Genomic DNA, 9,310 nt, shown 5'->3' on the forward strand with positions numbered 1-9,310 from the left:
AATTGGTGTTCATAGTGTCAATAATAGTTATCACAGGCTTATTTGCTTAATTTAAGGTGAGGTGAGTTATGATTTTGTTTTGTTTTTTTCTCCAGGGAATGACCACGATCCCATGGTTATAACAAATAAACTGATGGAAGTGTTTCCGAAGCTCCAACAAGGGGGAGGCTTTGAATTTCTAAAACTTGTAGGATCTACTCGCAGTCGAAATCTTGCGTTGCTTCAGTGTCCCAGCACTGGATACACCCTTGCCTATCTGAAAGATCCATCGACGATGATTGGACAGGCTACAATCTACATACGTCCACTTCAACAGGATCTACCCTTAGATTGTGTACATACATTTACAGAGACTTAGTTTAATACATAATCAAAACAAAGATTACTGGTGACTTTTAATCATTAATTAAAAGCCATTTGTTGTTGTTGTTAGGAGAGCTCACGTCCTGCCTCTGGTCCAGTCATCCCCTGCATCACTTGTCAGAAGGAAGTTCCCTTTTCAGAGATGAAGCTGCACAGATTGAGCTGCAATGGGTATGTACTTCTTAAAGCAATGCAAGGGTAGCATAATTTATTTTCTTTGGGAATATGTCTCTCTTATTGTTGTGCACACAAATAAGCGAGTATGACCATCATTTCAATTGTGTTAACTTCAAGGACACCCATGCAGGAATCAGAAAGAGAACAAGAGGGAGGCCAAAGTGAAGAAAATGATAGTGAGACAGCCCTAGTCAGTGACAGTGTTCCAGTGAGGCCTGAAACATCAGCTGAGAGTGCAGTAGTACCGGCAGTGATTGTCAACGAGGAGTTGGATCGCAAAGAAACAGACAGTGGTTTGTGTCATCACAATAGTGTTGCTATAAGATTGTGTGTAACTGAAAAGTTAATAGAAAGATAACACCTGTAGGATATAATTAGATAAGATAATACAGTTACAGACAATTAATAACATGCAACTGGGTTTTTCTATTTTTCTAATATTTAGTTGTAGTTGTTTAGTAGTGCTGTTTTTATGTCAACTCAGCGTTGTGACAGGTTCTGAAGATGTTGGGTCTCACGTTTTGTCAGTGAAATGAACAGAATTTTCCTCCTGTTCTGTAGAGTGAGAGGATATCTGTATATGCAGGTAACATGCCAACTCACAATATGTCTCTCTGTAATAGATAACTTTATTGTTGTTGTTTGTTTAGAATGGAAGCTTATTAAAGAACCCACTCAAGCTGCCAAAGTTTTCAAAGAGAATCTGCTAAGGGAACATGCAACTGGGAAACCACTTAGAATGAAGATGGATGTAAGGGACTCTGAAGAGGACAGGGAACGGGAGCTTCTCTTATTCTATAAACAGCAGCAAGAATGGGCATGTCCACTTCATTGTACTCTGGTTGGTAAGTAATATAACATTTATAATATAAATACATCAGTACAGTTTATACCACTCAAGTAGCTTATATGTAATTGTTAAATGGGAGAATGGAATGCACAAAATTATATAATTGATAAAAATGTTATATGTATGTATGTGAATATTGTGCACAATATACTCTTGTTATCTGGAATAATCAATATTAAGGATGCTATTCTAGAATTACAGCCAATAGAAGTTTTTCTCCCTTTCTTGTTAAATGTTACCAAATCCAGTTACCTGTATTAGGCCGCCACTTTTTTTCCAGTGTTATTATCAGTATTTTATTTCAGGTGATGTTGCTATCGGAGAGGGAGTGATGCGGTACTTTATGACAACAATCATATCCAAACTCCAGTTTGGATTCAGTCTAGATCTTGGTAAGTATCTTACTAATTTTTTGAAGGTTAATCCATCTATAAATTGCAGAAATGTCTGTCTGTAGCGCATGTCTCTCAGTTAGTCTGATGGATTTCAAACTTGACAGGTGTCTTGCTCTGGTCACGAGTAAGTGCAGTGCCAAGTTTGACGACGTTTGGATAAACGCAAAAGATAGCGTTACATATATAGGTAAAAGAAGCACACATTGGCTTTTGCCGCTCTTGCTGCTTGCCATTCTCACACTGCATGCAACGCTGACTGAGCACCTGTTTGTGTCGTGACTCACTCTACACCGCCTCTCTCTATGCGCGCGCACACACACACACGCGTACACGTACGTTCTGGTGGTTGATGAACGCGGATATGTGCTGTTTAGCGGAGGGCCGGTGGGCAATGTTTTGTGTCAGGTAAGTCTGTAGTAGGGTATACAGGGGAATTGAATTTGAAGTGGTTTGGGGTCCTTCTGTAAGTCATTTTGGAGTAGGCTACAATTTGGTTTAAGTGAATTCTACAAGCAGCAATACCACAGGCCAAGTAATCGCCACTAGTATGATGTAATCTATCTATCTATCTATCTATCTATCTATCTATCTATCTATCATACATTTTTATTTAATGTATTTAAGAGGTTAATTGTTGTGACTTTATTCCCTGCTCTCTTGGTACTTTACAGGAGGAATGGGCCAAACACTGCTATTTGAGGGTGAACCTGACCATCTTGTTCCAGCAGCATCAGAGGCACTTATTGAAAGCAACCTCTTCCGGGTTGCAGGAAGGATGTTGGGCCACACCTTTCTGCATGATGGTCCCCATGTCACAGGACTAAGTCCTGCTGTAATTCATGTACTGTTCAATGGGGACCCTGAAATGGCTACCGTTGTTACAGAAGACTGCCCTGATCTGCACATCAGGAGCATCATAGAACTGGTATGTAACCTAAAAGAAACTTTGCCATGTAAAAAATATTGCTTGGGCAGATATAATAACTTGTATGGTCTTAATTCTAGCTTGAACATGAAGATCTTACACCGGAACAGAAGGACACAGTTTCAGATCTTTCCAAGTCTTGGGATCTTCCGGCAGTCACCAAAACAAATCGGAGATGGCTACATAACAAACTTCTACTCCATGCAGTGAGTTCCTGCTGGTTAAGTGACAGAATTCATCGCTGTACTTGTTGAAATTATAGAATGTGTTGTGAACCCTGGCTTGTTATGTTAACACGAGAGTTTAAGTACTAGAGTTTTAATGGATTTTTATAAAGCACTTTATTGTGTTTATTAACATTTTTCCTACTGTGCCAACTTTTGTCAAATTTGGGTTAAGGATTTGGGCTGTAATATGGGTCGGTCTGTCTCTTAGGTCGTTGGGAGGACCATGCGCCAAATTAAACAGTTGAGAAAGGGACTGAAAGATGTGATGGTATGGCCCCTGCTGACATCTAGGCCGGATGTTGTACCACTTCTTTTCCCCAAAATGGCTGAAATGCAGTTCACACCCCAGGTAAGTCAGTAATTTAGTTATATTTGTGACTTAACTTGATGAATTTACGTGTATTTTCAATGACTGAGATGGATATTTTTCAATTTTCTAAGATTTTGATCTGCATAGTCCTTCACCAAAATAAGTTCTCCCTTTTTTTAAATTACAATTTTTGTTTTCTTTAAGATGCTCCTAGAAAAAATCACATGGCCAGTTGAGGACAGTGATGATGAAGACTTTGACTTAGACACCACCTGCCGCATCACTGGCTTTCTAAGGATGTTCATTGAAACAGGTATAAACCTTATTTTCTCTCTTTACAAATGCTTCTATGTCTCATGGATAGATATGATCAATTACAGTTGAACTAAATGTCTTTAATCCATTTTATGACTTTTAGCTTCATCAGGTACCCTGGCCCAGCTGCTGACATTCTGGGTTGGCTGGGAGATGCTTCCTCCTGAACTGAGAGTGGAGATTTCTGGGGGAACCCTTCCTACGTCCTCCACATGCTTTGAAACCCTAAAGCTGCCAGCTCATTTCAAACTCTACATGGACTTTGAGAAAGCACTTGTCGCTGCCATAAAAAGTACTGGATTTGGGCTTGTTTAAGTTTTTTCAGACGTCAATTAGGGCTGGGCAATATTTTAATATTATATCTATCGTGATATAAGACTAGATATCGTCTTAAGGTGCTTTTCCATTACCAGTACCTACTTGACTCGCCTCGACTCGCTGTGCGTCCGTTTCCCATTGCAGATTTTAGGACGAGGCGAGTAGGTACCATGTAATGGAAAAGCACCATTAGATTTTGAAGAAGTGTAATATCGTTACATGGTAAGTTTAGTCTTTTCCTGGTTTCAAAGGCTGCATTACAGTAAAGTGATGTCATTTTCTGAACTTACCAGACTGTTCTAGCTGTTCTATTATTTGCCTTTTACCACTTAGTCATTATATCCACAATATGATAGTTATTTATCCGAAATCTAAATGTGGAAGATATTTTGTGAATGCACCAATTGTCAACCTTACAATATCGTTGCAATATCGACATCAAGGTGTTAGGTCAAAAATGTGATATTTGATTTTCTCCATATTGCCCAGCCCTAATGTCAATGCATACACAGTTCAGATGAATTGACACAAGTTCAGTGTCTTTGAAAACATTAACACACTGTGCAGTAGTTGACTTTTTTTTCTTCCATTTACTAAAATCAAACTGTTCTGCACCTTCAGTGCTAACAGTACAGCATTCATGTTAGTCATTCTGTGGACCATAATGAGACAGGAAGCTTCAAAGAAACAGCTTTTTTTCCTTTCTTTTAAAAGGAAAGTAAACTTTCAGTTTTTCCTTGCTTGTTCTAACACAACAAATAAAAACATGGGTTGGACATCAGTCTAAGATTCTTGATAACACTTCCACAGTCTCTACATATAGTCTAAGTGCATCAGTAACAGAAACTCCTGGAGCTGGCAAAATTGCAACCTCTTCATCTGAGAGCTCACGGGCCAGCTGAACCTCGGGGACTGACACAGTGCCTCGATGAAGGCAGTGAGGTCCGTTCCAATCGATCCCATATTCTTCAGGAACCTGAATGGATGACAAGCATAATCAGTCTTGTACTTAAAACTAGTTTGACATGTCCTTACACAAGATTGTTATTTTTGGTCACCAAGGCAGTGAGAAATGAAATGTTACTTATTCAGTTTTTTAAAATAATACAGCTTTGCATAGTATGCACTGTAGAAACTACAGCTCACAGGTTGATGTCTTTCCATAAGCGGGCTTCCTTCACCTTTCAAAGGGGCAGAGCTCCAAATTAAAAATACATTTAAATAATGCCCATATTATTATCTACTCACTTGGAACATGCACACCTCTTGCATTCAGGTGACCACGCATTAGCTTGTAGCCGGTGTTTGGATGACTTCTGTGAATTTCACTTACAATACGGTCTAACTCCTCATCATTCACAGCTGAATAGAGATCTGTCTTTCTGTACAAACAAGAAAAACACAACATCAAGTAATGTTACCTTAAACGTCATATTCTTTCCGAGTGTATGAGAGCAGCAATTCATAAACAGAAAACTCATGAATTTAGTGTAAATACCTTAAACTGTATTGTTGCATGCGCCTCCTGATGGTCCTCTTTGACACACCGAACATCGCTGCAAATTTGAACTGCGGGAACTCCACAAAGAAGTTAATGCTCCAGAACTGCACTCGGTATGTCAAACGCCAAACGCCCCGGTCCCTGTGTGTGTTGGGCCTGAAGTGCCCTGGTACCAGAGAAGCGGTGGACAACTTCTTCTAGATTTGCAATCACTCTGTGGTCGATATCTTCGTCGGAAAGTGCGGAAATGACTCCAACAACTTCAATAAGTTCCTCTGCTTTACTAGCTACATGCTCTGGGTCAGCAGGTCCTGCTTCTACATCCTCTGCTAAGTTTAAAATGTCTCTAACCAACTCCCTGGAAAGTTCACGGAGATCCTCCATTGTTTCTATCCAGGTTGGCCTACTCTACTTCAGACCAAAGCAATGGATCAGACTAGATTCGCGTTAGCCCCGCCCACTGACTTTGATGGGTCAGTTTGACAGTTTTAAGTAATTCATGAATCACTGCAATGCAGGATCATGAAATGTAAATGTAAATAGTGAAATAATTATATATGTATTTTACATAAAATGAATCGGTATTTGAATTAATTAATGATACATTTAATTACACATTTATGTATTTAATTCTAATTTTAATTAATTAATGACACATTTAAGTAATTATTTAATGGTGTATTTATTTATTTAATTGTGGCACTTTTAGTCCTCCATAAATTGGTTGCACAAGATCTTATTTAGGGGCTTCATAGCAAAGGGGGTGAATACATATGCACGCAATTTTCCGTAATTAATTTTTTGAAACAAGTTATTTTTTTCATTTCACTTCACCAATTTGGACTATTTTGTGTATGTCCATTGCATGAAATCCAGATAGAAATTCAATTAAATTACAGGTTTTAATGCAACAAAATAGGAAAAATGCCAAGGGGGATGAATACTTTTGCAAGGCACTGTATATGGATATTTTCGGTAATGCTGTTTTAACAAATGTAATTATCTGCTTATCTAAAAGTATGGAGGAGAACCTACCATAAGATTTAAATTCACATTAGATCTAGGGAGACAAATCTAATAATGGAATTTTCCAAACTCGTGGTGACAATTAAATCATGAACATGTACTTCTAGTATTTTGTGCAGTGTGTGTATGTGTGTGCCTATAGAAAGTCTACACCCACTTGAACTTTTTTCACATTTTGTTGCATTACAAAGTGGGATTTAAATGGATTTAATTGTATTTATTTATTTATTTTTATCTACAGAAAATACTCCATAATGTCAATGTGAAAAGAAAATTCTACACCTTTTTACAAATAAATAAAACACTTACTAAAATATAGGTGTTGCATAAGTATTCACCCCCTTTGTTTAATCAAGCCTAAATTAGTTCAGAATTACATTTGGCTTAACAAATCACATAATACGTCTTATGGACTGTGTGAAATAATAGTGGTTGACATGATTTTTGAATGACAACCCCTTCCTCTGTCCCCCATACATATAACATCTGTAAGCACAGATTCAACTACAAAGGGGAGCGTTTCGAAAGAAGGGCAGTGATTGGTAGATGGGTTACAATAATAAATAAGACATTAAATATATATATTTAAGCATGGTCAAGTTATTATTATGCTGTGGATGATGTATTAAACCACCCAGACACATACAATATACAGTAGTCCTTCTGAACTGTGCTGCAGGACAGGAAGTAAACTGCTTAGGGATGTCACCATGAGGCCATTGGTGATTTTAAAACAGCTACATAGTTCAATGGCTGTGATGGGAGAAAACTGAGAATGGATAAACAACATTTTAGTGTCTCCACAATGTGGTCCTCTGTAGCTCAGCTGGTAGAGCACGGCCCTTGTAACGCCAAGGTAGTGGGTTCGATCCCCGGGACCACCCATACACAAAAAAAAATGTATGCACGCACGACTGTAAGTCGCTTTGGATAAAAGCGTCTGCTAAATGGCATATTATTATTATTTTATTATTAATAATGACCTAAATGACAGAATGAAAAGAAGAATACAAATATACAGAATAGAAATATTCCAAAACATGTATATGTATGCAACAACGCACTAAAGTAATACTGCAAAAAAACACGGCAAGCGAATACACATTTTGGCCTAAACGCTAAGCCTTATGTTAGGGGCAAATCCAACACAACACATCACTGAGTAACTGCCTCCTTATTTTCAAGCATGGTGGTGGCTGCATTATGGTATCGGTATGCTTGACATTGGCAAATACTGGGGAGTTTTTAAGGATGAAAAGAAATGGGATGGAACTAAGCACAGGCAAAATCCTAGAGGAAAACCTGCTTCAGTCTGCTTTACTCCAGACATTGGGAGAGGAATTCACCTTTCAGCAGGAACTTAACCTACAACACAAAGCCAAATCTGCACTGGAGTTGCTTACCAAGAAGACAGTGAATGTTCCTGATTGGTCAAGTTAAATACTTAAATCTGCTTGAAAATCTATGGCAAGACTTTGAAATTGTTGTCTTGCCATGATCCCCAACACCTTGACAAAGCTTGAAGAATTTTGAAAATAGTAATTGACAAATGTTGCACAATCCAGGTGTGCAAAGCTTTTATGAGATTTACCCAAGAAGACTCACAGCTGTAATCACTGCAAACGGTGTTTCTAACATGTATTGACTCAGGGGGGTGAATATTTATCTAATCAAGGTATATTAGTGTTTAATTTTTGTTTAGTTCGTTAGAAAAATGACAATGAAATCCATTTAAATTTCACTTTGTAACACAATAACGTGAAGAAATCCAAGGGGGTGTAGACTTTCTATAGGCACTTAATCTTCTCTTTTCCCCCTTCTGAAAACCAGGTGGCGAATCGCATCTCTGCATGTCTGGCAGACATATCAGTGTGGATGACGGATCACCACCTCAAGCTGAACCTCGGCAAGACGGAGCTGCTCTTCCTCCCGGGGAAGGACTGCCCGCTCCATGATCTCGCCATCACGGTTGACAACTCCGTTGTGTCCTCCTCCCAGAGTGCAAAGAACCTTGGCGTGACCCTGGACAACACCTTGTCGTTCTCCACTAATATCAAAGTGGTGACCCGATCCTGTAGGTTCATGCTCTACAACGTTCGCAGAGTACGACCCTACCTTACACAGGAAGCAGCACAGGTCCTAATCCAGGCACTTGTCATCTCCCATCTGGATTACTATAACTCGCTGTTGGCTGGGCTCCCTGTCTGTGCCATTAAACCCCTACAACTCATCCAAAACGCTACAGCCCGTCTGGTGTTCAACCTTCCCAAGTTCTCTCACGTCACCCCGCTCCTCCGCACACTCCACTGGCTTCCAGTTGAAGACCGCATCTGCTACAAGACCATGGTGCTTGCCTACGGAGCTGTGAGGGGAATGGCACCTCCGTACCTTCAGGCTCAAATCAGTCCCTACACCCGGAGACACTTGAAACCCCACCTCTTTAAGGAATACCTGGGATAGGATACAAATAATCCTTCTACCCTCCCCCTACCCCCAAAAAAATATTTTTGGGGTATATATATTGTATTGTAAAGTGGTTGTCCCACTGGCTATCATAAGGTAAATGCACCAATTTGTAAGTCGCTCTGGATAAGAGCGTCTGCTAAATGACGAAAATGTAAATGTAAATGTATGTGCGTGCCGATAAGAGCAAATCTATTTGTGACATATGTTGGTTTTATGCATGAGGAGAGAGATCGTATTCCAATATGCAGACACCAAAGTATAAAACAAAAATGTAATCCAACAATCAAAAGCATAAAGCAACCATGTACTGTAGATGCAGCCTTTTTGAGAAAATAATGGCTTGGTGAAAAACTAGGATCACAGCTCTTTGTGCTTGTATTGATAAGACAAAGCAGTCCCAGAACCAGGACATTAATGAGAAATTTCCTTGTGCAGCA

The 9,310-nt window shown here is 39.2% G+C and overlaps 3 long non-coding RNA genes across 4 annotated transcripts; 2 read left to right on the top strand and 1 right to left on the bottom strand.

The window, feature by feature from the left end:
* The first annotated feature begins 339 nt into the window (after positions 1-339).
* LOC311148410 lies at positions 340-2,842 on the top strand. Of its 2 annotated transcripts, none has more exons than XR_014614894.1 (5): positions 340-534; positions 1,191-1,385; positions 1,696-1,782; positions 2,457-2,710; positions 2,791-2,842. It is a non-coding gene; the product is annotated as an uncharacterized lncRNA (long non-coding RNA). The 2 variants fall into 2 exon arrangements; XR_014614895.1 differs by lacking the exon at positions 340-534 and adding an exon at positions 750-833.
* Positions 2,841-3,867, top strand: LOC311148409. The gene is made up of 4 exons (XR_014614893.1): positions 2,841-2,916; positions 3,146-3,286; positions 3,452-3,560; positions 3,666-3,867. It is a non-coding gene; the product is annotated as an uncharacterized lncRNA (long non-coding RNA).
* On the bottom strand, positions 3,034-5,846 carry LOC311148411. The gene is made up of 3 exons (XR_014614896.1): positions 5,379-5,846; positions 5,129-5,262; positions 3,034-4,856 (listed from the first exon to the last, which is right to left on the bottom strand). It is a non-coding gene; the product is annotated as an uncharacterized lncRNA (long non-coding RNA).
* Between the last annotated feature and the right edge of the window lie 3,464 nt (positions 5,847-9,310).

Source organism: Coregonus lavaretus, assembly GCF_964263955.1.
Source record: "Coregonus lavaretus genome assembly, chromosome: 21".
In the NCBI taxonomy this organism is placed as follows: domain Eukaryota; kingdom Metazoa; phylum Chordata; class Actinopteri; order Salmoniformes; family Salmonidae; genus Coregonus; species Coregonus lavaretus.